This window comes from Palaemon carinicauda, chromosome 12 (assembly GCF_036898095.1).
Source record: "Palaemon carinicauda isolate YSFRI2023 chromosome 12, ASM3689809v2, whole genome shotgun sequence".
Lineage (NCBI taxonomy): Eukaryota > Metazoa > Arthropoda > Malacostraca > Decapoda > Palaemonidae > Palaemon > Palaemon carinicauda.
Genome location: NC_090736.1, coordinates 88,146,598 through 88,161,406, shown reverse-complemented (window position 1 = coordinate 88,161,406; position 14,809 = coordinate 88,146,598).

Here is a 14,809-nt window from a genome sequence, read left to right as displayed (position 1 = left end):
ATGTAAATACATATATATATATATATATATATATATATATATATACATACATATATATATATATATATATATATATATATATATATATATATATATGTATATATATATATATATATATATATATATATATATATCTCTATACATATATATATACACATATATAATATATATATATATATATATATATATATATATATATATATATATATATACTGTACATATATATATATATATATATATATATATATATATATATATATATATATATCTATATATATATATATATATATATATATATATATATATATATATATATATATATATATATATATATATGTACATATATACGCACACACACAGCGTGATGCCATGTGAGAATTTCCCATTGATTAGCTATTTTAAAAGTTTTGTTCATTAATTAAACGATAGGGCCAAATAAAATAAGTTGATTTCGTAAAGTATTATAGTACAGAGAGAGACTAGAAACGAGAGAAATGAGGAGTGAAAAGGTATTGTGTGCACAAAATGCTTATGTTGTAGTTATAACTCGCTCAACACGAATGCACGCGCAGGTTTGCAAGCAACCAGCCATATGAATCACCAGCCCAAAGGATGCCTGCATGGAGCCGGCAATATGAGGTCACCAGGTGTATGACGTCACCTATCCGTTAACTATAGTTGACCAATAAAACAAAGTAACAGTCACATGACGTGACGTAATTTACCAAAAGTTAGACTGGCTATTTAAGATCCTACGTGGAAGCAGGACCAGCTTTTCCATCCCCAGCAAACACAGTGAAAGGTTCCTTCTTCTCCTCCATCCTGGGGCGTGGCCCCACACCAAGTACCGACGTGACAGGCACTTAATTGACTTCAAGATATGAGGTACAGTTGACCACCAGAAAAAGGAGAGAAGTCCAGATGGATATGCCCTTTTGCCTTTCAACCAGAGAGGTGGATAGGTAACTAAATCCTGCTGAGACGAGGTAAGAGGAATTTTTCAAAATGTCCATGGGAGGACACCTGTCTTAAACCAAGTTCCCTTCCTGCCTGATTTGGGGACTTATGAATTCCGCAACCTACAGCAAAACGGTGAAGCTAATGCTCATGGTTGCTGCATTCCAATCTTAAAGGGTTATTAATTTATTCCTAGTTTTATGTACTAACTAATTCTGTCAATGTATATGAGATTTGTAATGTTGATGTTCACCAAAGTTCACTCTGTAAAAAGAAAGGCATTTTACCAGCACCCCTTCTTCTCATGGTCTTAGTTATAAAAGTAATTAGAGGCATTGAAAAGATTAATGACAGTAATTACTCAGCATAATTTGAATAATTGAAGATTTAAAAGACTTGAAGCTATTATAAAAATAATTTTGCCTAAGTAGCTTTACTACAGTATAGGCCTATGTATATATATATATATATATATATATATATATATATATATGTAGATACATATATATATATATATATATATATATATATATATATATACATAGATACATATATATATATATATATATATATATATATATATATATATATATATATATATATATATATATATATATATGAATAAATAGATAGATAGATAGATAGATAAATAGGTATATATATATGTACATACATATATATATATATATATATATTTTATATATATATATATATATATATATATATATATATATATATATATATATATATATATATATATATAACCCGTGAGATGGATAATGAGACGTCGGCTTATGGGTTTTCTTCATTTATTACAAAAGGTTCGTTCGCAAGTACACAATACACAATTACCCTCTCAGGTGAGGGACTTGTCAACTCGAGTGCTCACCGGCAACTAAAATTTCCTTCACTACGAAAATGCAAGGTTTTCAATAATATGCCAAGACATCGGTTTTTGTGGAATACTCATGTCTTGTCGTACAAGACATCTACATACACGAATTAGGACATTACTCCCCCCCCCCCCCCCAGCTCCTCACTCCTGGAGGAGGTGCGCACTCGCACTCACTAGTCTATGATATAGGGAGGACACTCCAACCCGGAATAGGCATGGCATTTACTTAACGGAAATGCAACACAGAATATATATATAGGAATCACCCCCAAAAAATAATACATCTTCCACAAAAAAAAAAAAATGAAATATTGCATGTAAGAATGTACACAACACAATATAAATAATTACACTCATTTTTTCTTAAAACCTCTGCAACCAAAACACAGAATACCCAAAGTGAAAAAAAAAATCATAACATCAGGTCTAAATAACCTCATCAATAACCTCCCTCTGGTTGCGGGCAATACGGGCTTCTTGGCGGGACAGGGGTAGAAATAGATGTTCCTTCATCCCTCGATTTTATTTGTCCGGGTTTACAGCACAATTTTGCAACACAACTCAATACCACCTTTTCACCATTTATTTAAATCACTACAACACTTGCACTTGCAACTTTCAATCGGTTGCCACTAGCCGTTTTGAAGGCTACCTCCTCAGGCACCACATGTATGTGTGCCTGATGGTGTTCAGACACTTCACCACTAACAATGCTTTGTATCACAACTGTGTTAGACTTAACCATCTTTACTCGGTACGGATCCAAATACGCTGGCTCTAGTTTGTGTTTCCTAGGTTGTAATCGTTTCAAATACACACGATCGCCACAAATACTTTTACCGGTGCGGTTTTGAACTGACCATCATACTTCGAGCTGTGATTTTTATTAGGTCTTTTCAAAAACCTTTCAGTGGTGTTCATTACTATCCTCAATATATTTAATAAATATACACGGTATTGCTCAGTTGAATAATTTGGCAATTGTTGCAAATTAATGAGTACCATATATGGCAACACAGGAACCTGTCCATACGCTAAAAAGAAAGGCGTGACCCTGAGCGAAGCATTATATGCAATGTTCAAAGCTAGCTCAGCTGTAGGAAGCATGGTATGCCAATGAGGGGAGTCATCAGCCACTAAGTATCGCAAAATTCGCACTACTTCCCTATTATGTGACTAAGCCATTTGCTGAATGCCTATATGCGGTCACTGAAAAGTGTTAAATTTTCATCAAGTCCGTGACCGATCTCACCACCTTGTTTATAAACTCAAGACCATTATCACTTATCAAAATTTTTGGGCAACCCAAACCTAGTAATGAAAGAGCACAACGCCTAGGCTAATGCATTTGCAGATTTATCCAACATTGCGTAAGTATGAGTGTACCGAGTAAATGCATCCACAAATACACATATATACTTATGTTGTGTTAACCCAGTAGGAAATGGTCCTACTACATCCATATGTACTCTATAAAATTTAATGGGAACCACAGGCCACTTTCTGGCTTCCGGTACAGTGTTTTTATGTTCTTTGTAACAGTTACAAGCATGACAACCTTTTTTATAATTCTCTATAGACTTTTTCATTCCTAACCAAAAGAAGGACTCACGAGCTCTCCTTAATGTTCTATCAATCCCTAAATGCCCTGCATACGGACTTGCATGTACAATGTGGATGGCTCGTTTAATTAAAGAGGGAGGAAGAACTACTCGTGCACAAAATTCCCCTCCCCTCTTCTCGTAAGCACAATATAAGACATCATTTTCAATAAAACATTTCTCACGAGGCACATTCAGAAATGACAGATAACTCTCCGATTCCCCTTTAATCCCTGTTCGTACTCTTTCCATCCATTCCTGTTTTTTCTGTCCTTCTCGGACTCCTTTCATGTCCCAACCTCCCAAGTCAATCAAACGTATCATCAGGGCATTCATTCTGGACACACCTGGTCATGTCCTCGGTCACCCAGATATATTCATCTTCATTGCTCGTCTCTCTCTCTCTCTCTCTCTCCCTCTCTCCCCCAAGTCGACTCTCTCTCTCTCTCTCTCTCTCTCTCTCTCTCCCCCAAGTGACTCTCTCTCTCTCTCTCCTCTCTCTCTCTCTCTCTCTCTCTCTCTCTCTCTCTCTCTCTCTCTCTCTCTCTCTCTCTCTCTCTCTCTCTCTCTCTCTCTCCCAAGTCGTCTCTCTCTCTCTCTCTCTCTCTCTCCCAAGTCGTCTCTCTCTCTCTCTCTCTCTCTCTCTCTCTCTCTCTCTCTCTCTCTCTCTCTCTCTCTCTCTCCGTCTACTGTATGTGCATTACGAGAACTCTCATCCTATTCTCTATTTCCTCTATTATGATGGTGGTCTTCACTATTTTGGTTACATTCTTCGTTCCTCTTTTGTGACCTAGTTGTTACTCCTATTACTGCACCTCTAGAGAGAGCATCAGCTACCTTGATAGCTTTACCTTTTATGTGGTGAAAATCCTTTATATTAAACTCTAACAATCTCTCAATCCATCTCGCTTAAAGAGAGGTCAAATCCATTTTTATAATACAAATCACGTAAGGGGCGATGATCACTTTGCAACTCAATCGAACGGCCTAATAAAAAGAAGTGATGCCTCTCTAGAACCCAAAGAATAGCCAAAGCCTCTCGATCGAATGTACTATAATTCTTTTCTGCCCCTTTTAACGCCCGGGAAGCAAATCAAATGGGTCTCTCTTTGCTTTTATCATCTCATTGAGAAACTACGCCACCAATAGCTATGCTACTCACATCTGTTGTCACTATTATCATTATTATTATTACTAGTCAAGCTACAACCCTAGTTGGAAAAGCAAGATGCTATAAGCCCATGGGCTCCAACAGGGAAAATAGCCCAGTGAGGAAAGGAAATAAGGAAATAAATAAATGAAGAGAATAAATTAACAATATATTCTAAAAACAGTAACAACGTCAAAACAGATATGTCCTATATAAACTATTAACAACATCAAAAACAGATATGTCATATATAAACAATAAATAGACTCATGTCAGCCTGGTCAACATAAAAACATTTGCTCCAACTTTGAACTTTTGAAGTTCTACTGATTCAACTACCCGATTAGGAAGATCATTCCAGAACTTGATAACAGCTGGAATAAAACTTCTAGAATACTGTGTAGTATTGAGCCTCATGATGGAGAAGGCCTGGCTATTAGAATTAACTGCCTGCCTTGTATTACGAACAGTATAAAATTGTCCAGGGAGATCTGAATGTAAAGGATGGTCAGAGTTATGAAAAATCATATGCAACATGCATAATGAACTAATTGAATGACGGTGCCAAAGATTAATATCTAGATCAGGAATAAGAAATCTAATAGACCGTAAGTTTCTGTCCAACAAATTAAGATGAGAATCAGCAGCTGAACACCAGACAGGAGAACAATACTCAAAACAAGGTAGAATGGAAGAATTAAAACACTTCTTCACTATAGATTGATCACCGAAAATCTTGTAAGACTTTCTCAATAAGCCAATTTTTTGTGCAATTGAAGAAGACACAGACCTAATGTGTTTCTCAAAAGTAAATTTGCTGTCGAGAATCACACCTAAAATTTTAAAAGAGTCATACAAATTTAAAGAAACATTATTAATACTGAGATCCTGATGTTGAGGAGCCACCGTCCTAGACCTACTTACAATCATACTCTGAGTTTTATTAGGATTCATCTTCATACCCAATAATTTGCACCATGCACTAATTTTAGCTAAAACTTTATTGAAGGATTCACCAACCCCAGATCTATCTTCAAAGAATGGAATTGATGCAAAAAGTGTAGCATCATCTGCATATGCAACAAGCTTGTTTTCTTGGCCAAACCACAAGTTATGTGTATATAGTAGGAAAAGTAATGGGCCAAGAACACTACCCTGTGGAACACCGGATATCACATTCCTATACTCACTATGGTGCCTATCAACAACAACTCTTTGAGATCTATTACTTAAAAAATCAATAATAATGCTAAGAAACGACACACCCACTCCCAACTGTTTGAGTTTGAAAACAAGTGCCTCATGATTAACACGGTCACAGGCAGCACTAAAATCAAGGCCAATCATACGAACTTCCTGACCACATTCAAGGGATCTCTGTACAGCATTGGAGATTGTAAGAAGGGTATCACATGCTCCAAGGCCTTTACGAAAACCAAATTGCAAACTAGGGAGTAGATGATTACATTCAGCAATCAAATCTAGGATATGCAAGTAATTTATTGCTACTTAAGGCAGCTTTCAAATGGTTAAAGGCCCTTTCTTCTTCCCCTCCCCAATTCATTACTTTTTGTTTCTTTAAAGCATCTAAGAGTCTCGCTATCTCTCCAAAACCTCTTATGAATTTATGGTAATAACCAGCAAGCCCAAGGAACCCAGCTACATCCTTAGAGTTACGTGGCCTGGGGAACTCTCTAATAGCCGCTCTACTTTACTGGGCCAGGTTTGGATACCTTCTGGGGTTATTATGTGACCTGAAAATTCGACCTGTTTACAGAAAAATCTGCACTTTGACAAATTTATTTTCATACCATTACGTCGCAATGCTTCTAAAACTTTACGAATATTATTATTGTTCTTTGGTCGTTTTCCCTGTAATTATGATATCATCTAAATAATAAAGAACATTATGGCCAATTAAGGGTGACTAATCCGCCATCATTACTCTAGAAAAATGACTTGGAGCTTTTTTAACACAGAAAGGAAGAAAATTTAACTGAAATAACTGATCGTTAACTATAAATGCCGTTTTACCTTTACTGTCTTCATGAATGGGTATTTGATAGCATCCAGATTTTAAATCAAAAGTTGTAAAATATTTGCTATCCCGTAGTTTCACAAGTAATTCTTTGATTGAGGGCAATGGAAATGCATTAGCCTTAGTGGCATTCAATTTCCTATAATCATTACACAATCTTACCAAGCCATCCTTTTTCCTAACAACTACAACTGGAGAAACTCAGGGGGATTCGCTCTCCTCGATTATCCCTTGTTCCCTTAATTTATTAATATCCCTTTCTATCTCTCCCAGGAAATGAATGGGTACCCTATAAGGCCTTGACCTGATCGGTTCCGCCTGCCCAGTTTCAATGCTAAAGGGAAATCGATCAATCCACCTGGGTGGCTCATCTCCAATTGCAATTACATCGGAATAATTATTGACAATGTCACTTACTACAGGCTGATAATGAGGGACATAATTTTCGCGCTTGCCTAATCAAATTCTGAGTGTGTTCGTCTGTGCAGGCTGGATTTGTGGCTCCCAACATCCCATTATAAGTAATTTCACATAACTCTAATTCACACACAGAATCACTTCCTAAAAGAACTTTTATTTGCCAAATGAAATATCGTTATATAAGCTCTGTTCTCTTTAATTTCTGTCAATCCCTCTAATATCATATGGGCCCAATTGTCATGGGGTTTAACAAATGCCTTGGTTCCTTCCGCAAGAGGGCGACACGGGGTCACAGATTTGCTCGTGAGGGTCTGGGGGGGACAACACTTCTCCTCTTTCAGGTACAGCTGTTACCTTACTTAAATGTCTCTCCAAGCTAACACACGCACTTAGTGTCTCGTGACTTTCTATCGACAAAATATACCCTCCTGCTTTTACTGTTATTGTATATTTTCCCCCAAAAATGCAAATTTGATTATTAGATATAAAGTCTATTCCTAGGATAGCCTTGATTCCTGGAATTCCCAAGGTGGGCCAGACAAAAAAATCTTGTGTAAACTTCACAAACCCACCTTAAACTGGATGATTGATGTATGGTTTATGTGTAGTTTATTTCCTCTTGCCGTGTCAAGAACAATTGATACCGCTGGCTGTAGTAGATTTGAGGAGAATTTTTTTGCAATCCATGAAACACTGGCTCCCGTGTCAATCAGCGCTCGGATGGATTTATCTTGCAGGTCGATCCTAACTGCTAACATTCCAAGACAGCCATTACGAGATATGGGGCACGGGCCAATGACCTCAGCCGCCAAACCGCTGTCCCCTGGTCCTCTCCCTATTACTGCCGGGTTGGGGTCAGGGGTACTGATGGTAGTCCCAGTGCCTGCTCTGTCACGTCTATCGTCACTGCTTTCTCGGCTACCGCTTGTGATGCCCTGCAGCGGGGCATCGAACTCCCTCGTCCCCCCCTTCCTCTGTTCCCTTTTCCTCGGACATTGGGCAGGGGAGGTGTGCGTTTGCCCCAGCCCGCCCGCTCTAGGCATTTTTTGCTGGGCACTCTCGAGATAAATGACCGTAGGTCTGACAAGTGTAACAGCTGGGGGATCCTTGGGTGGGGCACTCCACTCGTCAGTGCCCCTCTCCCCCACAGTGCCAACATCAGAAGACTGTTAATCTGCTGACTGCATTCCCCTTTACCACTCTTTGGGGCTCGTCTTCCTCTCATGGCTGCCAACTTCTTGGAATCGGCCCCGTTATTCCCAGTCCTTTTTTCTTACGGGAAACTGACTAAAATGTTTTGTGTCGCACTCACTATGTCTGCGAATGAGTGATTTTCATTGAACAAGTAACCGCATAAATATGGGTTTACTAATCTGCGAATATGTTTACGGGCAATTGCCTTTTTATCACCTTTTGGGAGATTGGCACTCCGGTTAGCAAACGAATCGCAATTCCGAAAAATGCGAGTTGCAAAACTAAGAATTAATTTACCTTCCCGTATTTGGAGTTTGAAACTTTCTTTTAGGTCTCCCTTTCTCGCATCAGGCAAGGCATACTTCTCAATTAAACGTCTTTTATTTCAGTATAACTTCTTATACTTTCTTGTTGCCAATACATTACCTCCATTGCCTGAGCATCTTTCAGCAATCTAATTAATTGAATGGCTTTTTCTCTTTCCAACCACCCATGTGTGGCTACTTCTAAGTCTCTCAAAAACACTTCAATTGATTGAAACCCTGCTTTAGGCCGTTGATCATCAAAAGGCCTAACACTTGCGTGGAGTTCTAGCAACTTTTGACTTACGATTTGCGTATCTTCACTCGGCTGTGCATGTGTACTTTCACTTGTGTGCGTTTGAACTTTGTTTATGTACGTTGGATATGCTGTAGTTGCATGCCGCTCCTATTCTCGTTCCACCACCAATCTCTTCCAACTCTTCTAACTTATTTTCCAATTCATGCGTTTTAATTTCCTGTCTATATTCCTCATCGGGAATGCTATATCCCACTGCTCCTTCATTCTCATCTTCTGCAGCAGGAGTATCTGCTATGTTAGTCCTTGTGTATCTCGGCATCTTGAACTTTTATTTCACCGGCTCAAAGAACAATTTCACTCACAGCATACACAAACAGACGTATTTTTTTTTCTACACCTGACACCAATATGACCCGTGCAGATGGATGAGACGTCAACATATGGGTTTTCTACATTTATCACAAAAGGTTCGTTCGTAAGTACACTATACACAACTGCCCTCTCAGGTGAGGGACTTGTCAACTCGAGCGCTCACTGGCAACTAACAACTCCCTCCACTACCAAAATGGAAGGTTTGGAATAATATGCCAAGACATCGGTTTTTGATGAATACTCATGAATATTGAGTTCATTTACCTTGTCGTAGAAGACATCTACATACACGAATTAGAACAGATATATATATATATATATATATATATATATATATATATATATATATATATATATATATGTGTGTGTGTGTGTGTATGTATGTATGTATAATTTTCATTACCGTATTGTTAATGTTGTTATTGCTATTGTTGTTATTGTTAGTAGCAGTAGTGGTAGTATTTATTATTATTATTATTATTATTATTATTATTATTATTATTATTATTATTATTATTATTATTATTATTATTATCTTTTTTTTCTTTTAAGCTGGCAATTCAATATTTTCATTTTCAAGAAACAGTATAGATATCTCAAGGAACTAATTTGAATTCATGTATGTATGGATAAGTATCTCTGAAAAGTATCATCAAAGATTTCCTCTCCTCGAAACCGTACATAATATCAATTCTTCTTATATCATCGTTTTATCTCATTACTGCAATAGTCCACTCTTTTACTTCATCTAAATACAATTACAACGGCTTTATTGCATCAAAAGAATTCCCTCTCTTTCTTATAACTCGATTATATTTGCATTCAGAAAGATCTGAGAATAACGAAGGTGAGAGAGAGAGAGAGAGAGAGAGAGAGAGAGAGAGAGAGAGAGAGAGAGAGAGAGAGAGAGAGAGAGAGAGAGAGAGGGTGTTATATTAATCTTGCAATGGGTATCAAGTGTTATATGAGAATTGAATTAAAAACCAATAGAAAGTAAAATATGCCATTACAATTAACAAACTATCACGCCTGGATAGTTTTTAAAGAGAAGCCATGGTAACAAACTGGACTCTGTGAATCCTGTTCCACCAGCAATGAAGAAATTCCTAGTGCTTGAAGCTAATAAGTTTACCTGCAAGGGCCCAGTCCCCGTTCCCTGCAAATAGACTTTTCTCTGTCCTGTTAACGGCGGAAGAAAAAGCGACAAGGAATGTCTAGCGTGGGATATTTGAACAGGAGAACGGAAAGTGAAGTTCCTCAGCAAGCAGTTGGCAAGAGAGGATGAACCCATTGATTGTTATAATTATTATCATAATTAATTGCTAAGATACAACCCTAGTTGGAAAAGCAGGATGCTATAAGCCCAGAGGCTCCAGCAGGGAAAATAGCCCAGTGAGGAAAGGAATAAAAGGAAAATAGAATATTTTAAGAATAGCAACATTAAAATATATATGTTTACAAATCCCATCTGGAGCAAACTTATTATTGACACAAGAACGAAGGCTCTGACGACGGTCCATTGGCAGGTGACAATATTACTCTTCCTCTCGCCATTGGGCTTAGCCAGAAAACCACCACTGCTGAATTTGGTGCTGTTTATATGAGGATAGCTTACATCTAACCAGTGATTCTATTATTGACCGCAAAGCAGAGACAAACGATGGCCTAATTGATTTCGTTGGAGATAATGAGAGAATCTTTCTAGCAGTGGTACTGTGCACAAGTGACCTGAATCATATGCAAACAGTGAGAATTTGAACCTCAATCTGAAGAGTGGGAATAAAGCATAGTAAGCAGCTCTTCTAGGAGATGGACACTCTAAAATAAAACTATTGTTCTCTAATCTTGGGTAGTGCCATAGCCTGTGTACCATGGTCCTCCACTGTCTTGGGTAAGAGTTCTCTTGCTTGAGGGTACACTCGGGCACACTATTCCATCCTATTTCTCTTTCTCTTGTTTTGTTAAAGTTTTTATAGTTTATATAGGAGATATTTATTGTAATCTTGTTGCTCTTCTTTAAATATTTTATTTTTCTTTGTTTCCTTTCCTCACTGAGCTATTTTCCCTGTTGGAGCCCCTGGGCTTATGGCATCCTGCTTTTTCAACTAGGGTTGTAGCTTAGCAAGTAATGATTATAATAATGCTGGAAAGAATGACTCATCCAACCCACTTATTATTATCATTGTTATTAAAATTTTAAAATTATTATTATTATTATTATTATTATTATTATTATTATTATTATTATTATTATTATTATTATTATTATTATTATTATTATTATTATCATACCATAAATATGAGAAAATTGGTCCCTCTCCTGGGCGAACGGTGACAAGTCATGAGTATACAGTCACACATACTGCATATACTGTCTTATATTACAAATAGAAATAATTTCGTAATGAAAATATAAGAAATGTAAATGATTCATCATAGAATAAATAAAATGAATCTGGTTTTATATTTATATAAAATTTTAAATTTCATTTAGTCTTGCCTTCTACAGTATATTTACTAAATATCATGACAGCTTGGAAGGTAAAATTTGTTCGAGATATATAAGAAAAACTGTCAGTTATACATTATTAATAGAAAAATCAGTGCAAAAGGATCTTAAGAAAGAGGGGAAGGGTACTGGTCAACATGCATACAAATTTAAGAAAAGTTTTGCATTTTCAGGTATTTAGAAGATTTCGGCATTCCGAAGATAGTTACAATACTAGAACAATCTTTCAGATAACTACAGAAATTGAATAAAAGTACTTCAGTAGACCATTGTTTGATTTGTTTTCTGTTTACTGCATTATTTTGTTAGAACTAATTCTAGTAACGACTGTAATAAAAATTCTAAAAAATCACACACAAATGGCTATAAATAATTTTTGAAATAGTCTTTTTACATTTTCTAGGAGCGATCTTGGAACGAACTTTTCCCCTCAATTTTAAAGATTAGAATTCTGTCCCTTCCGGCTGTTTTACAGCTTAGTATATTTGCACAATTGGAGCAATATTAACATTTAATTAAGACCTAGGATCCACAAAGATAGATAAGAAGTAAGTTACACCATTCCTACAAATACGTTAATTTGATTTTTCATCTCTGCAATGAAATTGATCCAAATAAGATATAACAATTCCAAGATAAAACGACCAAGTTGAAAAAGTGTTTTGATACTGAGATACCGGGTCAAGTTCTTACTATTTTAAGATTAAATCGATATATTTCTTGAGATAAGAAGGCACTTGCTCCAGGAAATGTGCTCAAAAGCTCTGACCGAAAAATAAAAAACGATTTATTCCTCAATTTATAGTGTAATCACATTGAGAGAGAGAGAGAGAGAGAGAGAGAGAGAGAGAGAGAGAGAGAGAGAGAGAGAGAGAGAGAGAGAGCTAAAAAGAATTTCTGCAAAGTCGAATAAAAAGAATACAAATTATAGAGATAAAGAACGCGCCGGAGATACGGATTCATTTTTGTGCCAATTCGTATCAGACGCGATTTCCTGCTTGATGTGCAATAACGAAGCCTCAGCTGATATGACGAAGTGATATTTATCCACAAGTGCCTAATCAGTCTGGAATAAGACGAATAAGAGGAGAGAAAATCTGTGAATAGACAGGAGAGTTTCAGGGAAAGTGAACTATTGCCTGAAATCATTTTAAATTCGCTTTTAAAAATTACTTCATTGCAACGCAGCTACCAGGAAATGAGAAGAGGGTGGAAGGGGAGAATAAAAAGAAAATGTGAGACGATTCACTGAAGTTTTCCACGAGAAGATGGTTTGCAAGATGTGTGAGAAATCTCTGGGCGAAGGAAATCGCCATTTACGAACGATAATTACTTCGAATAGGGGTATATAATGTTGCAAGCATAAGATCGCATTCATTTTTTTTTTTACAACAATTCATACATATTGCATTTTTCATATTAAAAACGTTAATTCACTAGCTACTTAGTGAAGTCTGCTACTGTTCAAGGGGAATTTGACTAAATTTTCTTGTTTACTACACATGATTCTGTTATTTATATATTATTTTAGTTTGGGGATAACACGTTATGAACTAAAATGTCAGTCAGATGTAGTTAATTGTAGTTTAGAATTACAGTAACACGTGTTGACAAACCTTATTATCATGAAATTTAGTTTATACCGGTTATCAGATTTAGGCAAAGCTATAGAATTAACAACCAGTTGAATCGCTTGCAGAATTAATTTTGAAAGTGTTGCTTTGATTTTAGAATAACAAGCAGCACAACAATAACAGCAAAAGCTGATGATCATTTTATATGCTCGTGATTATATGGCAAGTTTATTTTCTTAAGATATATTGGGATACCATCCTTTCTTGAAGTAAGACCATTTTTCTTAAATTGATAGCTGCACAATTACTAGCTGTATTGAGGAGCAACGGGACAAAAAGGAAATGTTCTTCTAACCAAATAGGCAGAAAAAAAAGGGAAACTGGCTATGAAAATAGAGCAGGAGAAAAGATTCTGCCTGAAGTACCGTGCTTTTCAAAGTGGCTGTTGGAATTTAGGGTTACGTATCCGAAATCCTTTGTATCAAGTTAGAAGAAAGGAGAAAATGTAGCATTCTGGAAGTGTAGACTTTAGTACACGATTATCAAAAGCACTGCATAGCTTCGGTAGAAACTTGTTCGAAATATGATTTGCATCAAGATAAAGCTTCTTGGTTGTTAAAAAAATAAGTAAGCCAAATGTCTGTTAGTTGCATAGAAAAAAAAATATTTAGTGATGCACGCCTTAATGTAGGTGGAATGAAGTCACTCTTCCTAGGTATGTATTGACATACCAGTCAGAGTAATTCAGCATAGACTTCACAGGTGAAAGGCTTGATTCATAAATTGGTATAATCTAATATGGATAGGGAAGGGCTTTGTATTAGAAAAATTTCACTCACTGATTTATGAAAGGAAAATGAATGTTTCTTGAAACAATTTTATATGGAAGATATGAAAACTTCAGAGGAGATTCGAATTTCGAAAAGTTGAATAAAGTTTGCATCCAGGAAAAAAAAAACATTAGATATTTATAATATAGATACAATTGTGCAAAGGGTTCAAAATTATGAAATATAACAAACAACGCTTGAAACGTAATGTGCATCTTGTTTGAATATGTAACCACCTAGTTTAAGCTACGTAGCTAATCCTACCATTGGACTAATTTAGATTCTATCTCTTCAAATTACAGCATGTCTCAACCTGGACTTCACTAACGATATGTTTTTGGGGAAGTATTTTGCATTTGAAAAAATATCTAATATATTGCTACTTGCTTTAGTGCACCGACTAGTTAAAAGTGTACCAGAACTCGGCGTTTTAGCAATAATTCTCATAACTATGTTCATCATTCGAGCTATCGTAAAAATAGATGTTAGAATAACGGTTTCATAGAAATAAAGAATTTGATTTGCTTAGTACTGTACTCTGATTTGTAGTATGAAGTAAATTAATGTATAACGATGTTTTGTTTAGGAAAAACTAAGGAAACAATAATTGGGATTCTATGACAATTTTAAACAGAGAAACACAGGTAAGGACTCTAGTGAAGTGACAGTCTTGATTAGCAGACATTTCTATTCATTCCTTTACATTGA